Consider the following 10,888-nt stretch of genomic DNA (forward strand, 5'->3'; position numbering starts at 1 on the left):
CACACGACGTCCCTGAGAGGGAAGACTCTGACGGACGCCCGCTCTGTACTTCTTCGCAGTCCTTCTGTACACCTGAAGCGGCTCTAAAACAACAACCGTCTCTACTTACTAGGGCGCCTCAAAAACGCTACGAACGGGGGCGCCTGACCAGCTCAGTTGGTGGAGTGTGCGACTCTGGGTCTCAGGGTCCTGAGTTCAGGCCCCACGCTGAGTGCGGAGCTGACTTAAAAACAAAACAAAACACCGACAACCAATTCCAGCACCATCATTCAAGCTCCTGCAAAAAGTGTTCGGGTTGTCTCGAGAGCTTTCCAACGCTTCCCGATCGCCTTCTCGCATCTCCGCGCACCACAGTGCAGCTGGGTACTGAGGAGGCCGCGATGTGCACCTGAGCACCCCGACTCCGGCGCCCCATCTCTGTCCTCAAGCAGGGAGACAATGGTTCCCTGCATCCCTCTATCCCAAAGGCCACGGCGACTGAGCTGGTGAAGAGGTCTGGGTTTCTCTACCAGTTGGAGGAACGCGGTCTTCAAAGCTTGCAGGCTCTGGAATGCCCTTAGCCACCCGCAGAGGTCTTCTCTCTCAGTGGCAAACACCACGGCACAGCGAGGGCTTCAGAGAGAGTCTGGATCAACGCGGCCGAGGGCATCGGGACCGCTCTTCTGAAAGCACAACTCGCGCTGGGCTTGCTCACAAGTCCTGCTGCGCCCAGCCACGTCATCTAATGTCCCACGTCCCTGACTCTAAATATGCGGGCGCTGACCCCCACGGGGCTGAAGTGTCATCAGCGGAAAAAGGCCCCGTCGCCTGCCAGCCAGGAGACCTCAGGGGCAGCCCACCCCGTTCTCCAGATGCCTCTGCCCGGCCCTGCTTTTAGGCTTGAAAACCCAGTGCCCGCTGTCAGGAGCACTCAGCCTTCTTTAAAAATAGCCTTGCCAGTGGTTATATAAAAACCTGAACACAGCTCCCACCTCCCCCTGAGTCAGCACTGAGAGAGGACTTAGGTGTGGTTTTGAGTTTGGGTTTTTCTTCCCCTGCTGGAAACAGGTGCGACTTCTCTCCTTCCTGCCTCCTGATTTGCTTCGGACTGTACACAACATGCGAAGTTAGTGCACTCTCCCAGTATTTCTTTTATTTACCTGGAAATGTTCTATGCTCCCTGTTCTTTATAAAATAGGTTAGCATCTAAAGCCATAAAAGAAAATACTGGGAAGTGAGACTTCCTAAGATTAAGAAGTTCTGTGTGGCAAGAGGCATCACACACAGACAAGCAGCGGACTTGGGAGAAAGTGCTCGCTACCTACTACATTATTTAGGCCGGCGGTTCTTGGCGTGGGTGATTTGGCCCCCCAGGGGACACTGGGTCGTGTCTGGAGACATTTCTGGTTACCACGACTGCGGGTGGTGATGTGCCACCGGAACGTAGTGGGGAGAGGGCGGTGGTGCCACAAGGCCCCGGATGGCCCCCACAACCAAGAATTGTCCAGCCCCCAACGTCAACACTCCCAACGCTTAGACCAGTTGATTCTGAGCATCTACAAACTCACCAGAAAGAAGACACATCCTTAACAGAGAAGGGGACAAAGGATATGAGCTGCAACTAACAGATGCCAGCGATTCATGCTAATAAACCAAGAGCCCAAACTCACAAATAATGAGGAAAATGTGAAGTCAAAAGAGATGCCACTGGGGCACCTGGGTGGCTCAGTGGGTTAAAGCCTCTGCCTTCAGCTCAGGTCATGATCCCAGGGTCCTGGGATCGAGCCCCGCATTGGGCTCTCTGCTCAGCGGGGAGCCTGCTTCCTCCTCTCTCTCTGCCTGCTCTCTGCCTACTTGTGATCTCTGTCTGTCAAATAAATAAATAAAATCTTTAAAAAAAAAGGGAGAGAGATGCCACCTTCTGTCGGTCAGATACAAGACCACCCAGGATGGACAAAATCTAGCGTTGTAGAGAAGGATAAGGCAGACGGACACCCTGGTATGCCGCTGATACAAGCATGAAACGCTAAAGGCTTCTGGAGGAATGCCCTTGAGTTTCACACCAATGCCACCCTCTGCTTCAGGACCGTCGGACCTGTTCTCCAGAAATAATCACACACATGCGGGGAAGTATGTGTGAGGATCCCAGGACCCCATAGCAGGTACAAGTGAAATGCTGGGTATAATCTAAATATGAATTAAATAAACACCAATTTTTAGGAGAAAGCATGTGACCACCAGCATTAATGGGCTTAATCATGAAAAACTCCAGAAATCTGTTAATGCATCTGCAGCCGTGAGGCTTTCAGATAGATCATCAGCTCAAACACAAACACACACATTTGCTAAAGCCTGAACCCAAGTGCAAGGGCTAACTCTGAAAAATTAAAATGCACATTTGCTTGAAATGTGATTCAAACATTTCTCTTCTCCCTTCCTTTGTTTTTCTTCATTCATCCCTCCCTCTCCTCACCTTTGTTCTGAGTTAGGGACCTACTCTCCCGTCTTCTCCCTCCCCCTGCTTTCATGGATGATGAACTGAGCAATAACGACCCCATTCTCATTATTCAGAGTGGGGTGTCTTGCATGCCCAGTAAAAAGATGACTTTCTTAAACAGTGGATGGCCCACCATCTGTTTGTATAAATAAAGTTTTATTGGCACACCGCTATTCTCATTTGTTTATGTATTGTCTGTGGCTGCTTTTGCACTACAGTGACAGAGCTGAGTAGTTGTGACAGAGACCAGATGGCCCAAAAAGCTGAAAATATTTACCATCTGGCTCTTCACAGAAAAAGTGTGATGACCTCTGTTCTAAAATATAAAAAAAGAAATTTTCTAAGAGAAAATCTTTGTGACACGGGGTGAGGCAAAGATTTCCGAAATACCACACCAAAAGTACAATCCATTTTTTAAAAATGGACGAACTGGATACCATCACAATGTAAAACTTTTGCTCTGCAAAGCTTACAGGCTACGGAGAAGAAGAAAATATTTGCAAATCACATATCTGAAAAAGGACTTGCATTCCGAACATATATTAACTCTCAAAACTTAGTAAAAAGACAACGTTAATTTTAAAGATGACAAAAGACACGAACAAACAACGCACCAAAAGATATACGGATGGCAAACAGACACATGAAAAGACGTTCGACATTATTAGTTATCATGGAAGTGCAGATTAAAACTACATTAAGATACCATTACCCATCTGGAATGAGAATCAAGACAACGCCACCTATTTAGACCAAAATAAAACAAAAGCAGGCAGATGACAACAAAACAGACGTTATCAAGGATATGGAGAAACCAGAATTTTCATGCATAGCTGGTAGAAATGTAAAAATGTTAAAGTCGCTTTATTTTTTAATTTTTTAAAATTTTATCTATTTACTCAACAGAGCACAAGCAGGGAGAACGGCAGGCAGAGGGAGAGGGAAAAGCAGGCTCCCCGCAGAGCAGGGGGCACCCAACGTGGAACTCGATCCCAGGACCCCGTGATCACGACCCGAACGGAAGGCAGCCGCCCAACCGAGCCACCCAGGTGTCCCTTAAAGTCGCTTTAGAAGACGTAAGGGCAGTTTCTGAAACATACGCTTTCCAAGACCCAGCAATTCCATACTAGTAGTCATACAAGAGAGAAGTACAAAGCTACGTTCGTATAAAAACCCACACGCCAAGTGTTCACAGCGGCTTTACTCAGTCACACCCCAAACTGCAGCAGCCCAGATGCCCTTAGAGCCATCAGCGGCCAGACTAGGGGAGGCCACACACCGGAGCTCTGCTCCCAGTAAGAAAAGTGCTGCCATCCACGCAACTTGAATCAGTCTCAAATACACTCTGCAGAGTGAAAGGAACTTGACTCCGAGGCTCCGTAGTGTAAGGGCGCGTCCTGGCAAAAGCAGAACTGCAGGGATGGACCAGTGGTGGCCAGGGGCAGGGAGCAAGGGGGGCGCTGAGTACACTGGGGGAGCACAAGAGAGCACTTCTGTTTCTTGGGGACTGTACCTCCCATGTCTTGATGGTGGAGGTAGTAACACGACTTTACGCGTTTGTCAAAACTCAAAGAACCCTACACCAGGATTTCAAGTGAACTCGAAAATAAATTTTAAGATTTAAAAAGTGAGCCTTACTCCACAGCACTCGGGGGTCCTCCCAATGCCCCCCGTAAGGCTGAGCAGCCTCTGTGGACCCAGTTCTTAGGTCGACTGCCCACGACAGAGAAACCCAAACCCCAAACACAGCACAGCTTCTCAAGCTGTGCTCAAGGAGGAGCAGGGCCGTGCTGCCCTGCTCTCTGTGTTCCTCCCCGTGACCTTTCCAAATCCACGTCCCTAATCCCTGGCCAAGCCAGCTTCTGTCAAGCACCAACCACAGCTGGGCCTTTGTCTCTCCCCGACAATCAATGACTTCCAAGTTGTAGCCACTTCTGGCCGCCCCTTGGCTTGTCAGGCTGTCTCCTCTTGCTCGGGGGCTCTCCAGGGAGACGTCTCCAGGTCAGCACATTCGGAGGCCCCTGTCCATGGTGGCCCCGCCCACTGAGGCTCAGAGGCTTCGGTACTGTGCTCACGGTCAGGGTCAGCCATGGCGTGGTTCACAGTGGCAGCGCGGGGCCTCCAACTCTCGCTACAGAGCAGTCCCCCACTTCACAACGTGGCCCTTCGCTCCAGCTTCTTCCCTAGAGGGCGGCAAACCTCCCTATCTCCGTGCCTCTGTTCCGGCTGCTCCCTTTACAGAGACTGTCCGCTCTCTCCATCACCTCCTCACTCATCTCTGAAACGTCCCCCCGGACAATAGGCTGCTCCAGTTCCCTGGGCCCACATGCCATTCAGCCCGAAACTTTACAGATGCACGAATCACTCTAACTCCTAATTATTTGCCTTTCACCCACATCGTTGGTGAGAGCCTGGAGGGCCAGTGGGGTCGGGGATGGACAGACACCAGGTCTCAGAGTCACCTGGGAATCGTGTGTATTTGCCACTTCATGTTAAAGGGCAGCTGAAAACTGTACTAACAGTCTTAATATATACAGTAGCTTACTTTTTTTTTTTTTTTTAAAGATTTACTTACCTATTTTAGAGTGAGAATGCAAGAGCAAACGGGAGAGGGACAAGCAGACTCCACGCTGAGCACAGATCCCAACAGGGGGCTCAACCCCACGACCACGAGATCACAACCTGAGCTGAAACCAGTCAGACGCTCAACCGACTGAGCCACCCAGACGCCCCAGTACCTGACTTTTACTTACTTACCCGTCCCATCCCACAGAATCAAACTCCATTGTAGAGGGCAAACAGGGAAACTTAGTTTAGCAAAACAATTCCTGCTGAGCTGGAAACATTTCCAGTAACTGCATGTCCCATGGAGAAGCCCTGTTTGGATGATCTCTGAGGGTTTTCAGCCCCACTGCACTATTTTCAACAATCCTGGTTGTCTGTGAGACTTCAGCAATGCTGTTCCCATCAGTAGTATTACCACTATGCACATAGGGAAGATATTATATATATAAAGGACGTGAAAACTTACACAGGTAACATACACGTAAAGCACCAAGACTGGTTCCCATTAGGCACCCCTGAGAATCTGTCTCATTTGATATTCACAGAGCAGCCTTGCTGAACTACTCAAGCCGGAGCAAAACTAGAACAGTCAAATATGTCCTCAGGCTCAACCTTGACACTTCACACATCACATGATGGGGCTTGGACTCAATTATTTCTAAGGTCCCTTCCAGATGTAAAATTCTGAGTTCTCCAAGGTAAAAGCCTCAGGAATGTCAGGTCACCCAGGAAACACTCTAGGGTGCCAGAGACAAAGTGAATGTACCCCCTGACCCAGTTACAACTGCTATGCGAGGCGAGGGCTTAAGTGAACACGGCACGTATTTCCTCATTCGCCCCTTCCCGCAGCCCCCGGCGTGGAGAGCCGCCGGACCCGGCCAGCCCCGGCTGCGTCACAGCAATTCAATATCCACTAGGCTGAAAAGCTTCGCGTAGAAGCACATCAGGTGCACCCAGTGTCTGGCCCAGTCCAAGTGCTGCGCGGGCCTGCGGGGACACGACTGACTCCACAGCCCCGTGAAAGAGTTCTCGCTCCTTCCTGGCTGGTCGAGGCCACTCCAGGGCTCTTGCAGACAACCGCAGAGCAACATGGCACGGCAAACTCCCGGGATGTGGAGTCTGACAGACCTGCGCCCCAATACTACCCTACTGCTGATCAGCTGAACAACTGTGGGTAGGCACTTCCTTTCCTGGAGCCTCAGTCTCCTCATCTGTGACATGGGGAGGGCACCACATGCTTCGTGGTGCCCAGCACAGCTCCTGACACTTGGCAAGTGGCCACTTCACCCGCCTCCAGGTCCACGAAGGAACGCTTTGACTCTTTGCCCCGGAACCCTGGAAATGATCCAAACTGCTGATGCCATTTCTAATGGCCTGGGCTCCGTGGGAGTCACACCAGTCAAGGCTCACGGCTGCAGCCTTACGTATGTGGAACACCTTGTCTATGCTCACTCACCATCAACTGCACACACCAGCCTGGATGGGTCATCTGGCCTCTCACTCTGTCCACCAGAGACATGAACCTTACTCCAGCCCTGTCCCCTTCCTCCGACTTCACTTACAAAACGGAGTCTGCCTCCCTGACCTCCCAGTCTCCAACTGCAGGCACCCTCAAGTCCTCTCCTCCTGCCCTTGTCCCCCTCTTCAAGCCTCTTCTCCCTCTGAGTTACTTCCCCTGGTGGCAGGACACATTTGTCCCCCAAGCCACCTCTCTCCCTCCTCCATACCTAAGCAGGCACCAAAATCTACCAGTTGCACATCGGCAATGTATCTCCTTCTCCCCCATCTCTCTGCCACTATTCTGGTTTGGGTCCCTTTATCTCTAACCTAGACAGAGTCCCAAATGGTCTCCCTGCCACGTGACTATTTCAAACCCAGTCTCTCCAAACCCAACCAGGCCTTTTCCCTCCAAATCACTCCTCTGCCTTCTGTTTCCCCCTCTGTGAATCCTTCCTCCAGTAGAGATGTCTCTTTGCTGGGTGGCTGGATCCAGTCACTCCCGAGCCCCCTTTTGGCCCTCCCTCCACCAAGAAAACACAGAGTGCCAACCAACCACATGCCAGGCACAGAACAAGGTACTGGGTATATGAGATAAAGGAACAGTCCCAGTCCCGGTCCTCCTGTTCAGGCCATTACCAGGCCACCTTGTACCACAAAAGCATCCTGACCAGCCCATCCATCCTTAAGTCTCCCCCAGAAAAACAAACTTCCAAGATCACCTCTCGTCTGTATCCAGAAACCCTCTACCACCTGACCCTGACATACTTTTCTAGACTTATCTCCAAGTTCACCCTCTTAACCCTCTCTGCCTGCCCCAACCAGTCCACTCAGGCTTCCGGACCACTTTGTCTCTCCTCTCTTACTCACCCTGGGCCACTGGCTGCACCTTAAAACTCCTGCCCATGCCTCTTTGATCACAACGATCGGTATGGACACCAGCTCTTTCATCAAACACAGAAACCCAGCACCAGACAATCCTTTCTCTCAACACTCGCAACGCTGTCACCACCCGCCGCTTACCCTTTTGCTACTTCATATCTACACAGGTCTCTTCTCCCCAGCTCAGGCTGGAAGTTACTCAAAGAGGCAGTTTCTTTCCCTTCTCCCTATTCCCCATGACAATGCACAAGCAGTCACGTTTCATGTTTTCAACCTACAAAAGTGTGACCATCGACTTGGCCAAAACACACAGAGGCCCTGGGTCAAGTGAAACCAACAGTGATCATGAAAGCGAGCCCCCCCCCCCCAGCAGGTACGGACGTGGACAATGCCTTCTGTCCCCTCTGCTTCACAGCATATCCACTGCACGCTTTCTTGTGTCTGCATTTCAAACTGCTCCTTCTCTTGCCTTTCCTGTTTCTCTCACTGACCACCGGCCTTCTACCGGTCCCTCAGGCGGAGACCCAGAATCACCCACTGGTGTCCTCTTGCTCACTCACATCCCATATCTAAATACCCACAGAGTCCTGTGTCTCTTACCCCCTAACCATGTCTCAAACCCATCCCCCTCTTTCCCTGCCACTACAGTTCCGGGTCACATCCGCAGCTTTTCCTACATAGAGCAAAGTGATCACCTTCTAACTGGTTTGCTGGCCTGCAGCACTGTCCCCCTCCAACTCTGCTCTAACTCCTGTGCGCAGATCTGACTTCTTCACTTCGTGGACTAAAATCACCCCTGGCCTGGCCTACAGGACAACACCCTCTGCACACCAGTCACAGGAGTCCTCTTGCCACTACCTACTTCGCTTTGCTTGCCCCTGAAGGATCAGACCCCAAATGGTTCCTGGAGCAAACCAAGATGTTCCCACTTCCATGCTTTTGCATACGCTCTTCCTGTATCCTGCAAAGCTGTTCCCTGTGGTCTGTGCCTGGCTAACCCGCACCTCCCCCCACCATTGCTTGGCCTCCTCCAGGAAGCATTATGTGATCTCTTTTGCCTGCCCGGCCTAGGTGAACAGTCTCCTTTTCTGTGCTTACACATCAGCCAGTGCATAACCCTCACCGCACGTGTGGCTAAATCTGCCCACACTGTAATCACCACTGCCTCTGAGAGCCTAGCAGCGGGGCAGGGAGGGTTGGTTAAAGGAGGGAAGCAAGACTCACTTCCCTTCTGTAGGCTGCTTTCCTCTGGTCTTCCCCTGACTTACAGACTCCGGCCGGCCTCGCTGCTTCACTATTGCCACCTAGGGGCAAAAGGCGGCAACTGCACTTTCCTCACCATTCAGCATTTAATTTGGCTCAATTGAATGGGATGGGAACACAGGGGAGGGAACGGTTAGCTGATTCCAGGGCGGGTCAAGGGAGAGTGGCAATCAGAGGAGGCTCCGAATGGTAAGCGAGCTCTGAGCGGGGTCTTGCAGCATGAGGAAAGCATCTCTTGGTGGAGGAGAACTGGGAAGTTCTAGGCCATGTGGACAAGGGGCAGAGAGGATGGAGTTTCAGGTCCAGGTGCAGGTGAAATGCAAAAGGGAGGGAGGGTTAGAAGATGCGAGACCTGAGATCCCAAACTTTTGAGTCACCTAAAGAGGGGGAAAGAATTAAAATTCGTTCCACACAGAAAACTTTTAATCAGGAGTGATGATCAGATCTGCATTTTAAAAAGACAACTTTTGCTGGAGTACGAAAGGACAGAGACGGGAAGCAGAGAGTGAGAGAAGCAATAAAGCAAGCAGTGAAGAGTATTTTCATAATTCTCTCGTTTTCTATTTGCTGCACCATGACCGCAGACTCAGCACATCCAAAGTGAACTCTGCCTCCTCCAAAACCAGTGCTTCAACAGAAACATTATTTATTTCCACATTTTGAGATGTTTGTGTATCTCAGCCTCTTTGTAGACCCTGAAGTCACAAAATTGTGTAATAGATCCCAGCACAAAGCTTCGCATACAGAAGACGGTGAATGAAAACTGAATGGAATTCCTCTCGGGATTCCCTGGACACTTGTGACCGTAAGAGCGATAAAATCTCATGGTTAAGAGTAAGGATTTTGAGTCAGAGGGCCTGAGTTCAAATCCCGCCTCGGCTACCTTATGGTGCGAGACTGGTCATAACAAGTGACCCATCTAAGCCTTGGTTTGTTTGTCCTGAAGATGGAAGTTACAACAGCCCCTATCTCAAGGGCTGGAGATAAAGATCTGTAAAGGAACAAGCCCGTAGTATATCCTCACTAAATACTGGTGATTACTTATGACATTATCTATTCAGTGCTTACCATGCTCAAGCCATTGCTAGGGGCTTCCCACACCCTTAAATCTGCACAGCAATTTTCCCATTCCATTTTACAGATAAGAAAACTAAGGCTGCCACAGTTGAACTTGTACAAGTTCTTGGGAGCCTTGGATCCCGATGTATCAGAGATGAGGCCGGAGGAACTTTTAGTAAAAGATCCTTTAGTTCAGTGGTGCTTCTGCTGTGTGTGTGATACTTTTGACAATACCTGAAGACATTTCTGATCTTCACAACTGGGGGCGGGGGTGGGAGGGAGGGAGGAAAGGAAAGAGATCCTGCGGGCATCTAGTGGGATGCTACTCAACATCCTACAATATACAGGACATCCTCCCCACCCCACCCCCACCGCCACCCAGCGTGATCAGACCCAAAATTTCAGTAGTGATCAGGTTATGAAATCCTTCTCCAATAGGACCATCTTTCCCATTTCCCCACTTCTGGACCACTGACCATACAGATCCTACATGAATACTTGTGGTAAGGGGGGGGGGGGGCTCTGTCCCTCCCGGGGCAGCGCATGCAAAAGTTCTTCTCCACTTGCCTGCACACAGTAGGTATCAGAACCCATTTTAATAAGCCTAGCAGCAGAAGAGACCGGAAAAGGAAGAGCATCCATCCCCCATTGTTCAATTGCATGCAGGTTGTGTTTTCAACACACACACACATATTTTACAAATCCCAACGTCCCACGCCCCAAAAACAGCTTTGTTAGAGATGGCGTTCAAAAAATACATATTTTTCTAGGACTCCCATACATTCGGAAAGGTATGCACACTTCTAAAAGGACCTCAAATCGACCGCGGTTCTCTGACAACGACTACAAAAGAATCTGTAGGATTTCCCCGGGGAGCGAGCCCGTGGGCCGTGACCTCTGCGCGCCGAAGGCGCTCACCCCACTCCCTCGCCTCTGGCTTCGCTCTCCCGCCCCCGGCTCCTCGGCTCCCAGGACTGCTGGGGCCCCGGCCGCGGAGCCCGGCCGCCAGGCGCGTGCCCACGCCGTGGTCCCCCTCGCCCGCCCCTCGCGGCGACCGAGGAATCCGGCCCGGGGCCTGACGCCGGCGCCCACACCGGCCGGCCCCCGCCCGCCCGCCGCGGCCCGCGCGCGTCCCCTCCCGGCCCG

General features: G+C 51.2%; 1 protein-coding gene across 1 annotated transcript in view; it reads right to left on the reverse strand.

The window, feature by feature from the left end:
* LOC111161682 (ELAV like RNA binding protein 1) overlaps positions 1-10,888 on the reverse strand; it is a 41,099-nt gene that overhangs the window by 25,126 nt on the left and 5,085 nt on the right. The window lies entirely within an intron of this gene.

Source organism: Enhydra lutris, unplaced genomic scaffold (assembly GCF_002288905.1).
Source record: "Enhydra lutris kenyoni isolate GAN:26980312 unplaced genomic scaffold, ASM228890v2 scaffoldscaffold86, whole genome shotgun sequence".
Classification (NCBI taxonomy): Eukaryota; Metazoa; Chordata; class Mammalia; order Carnivora; family Mustelidae; genus Enhydra; species Enhydra lutris.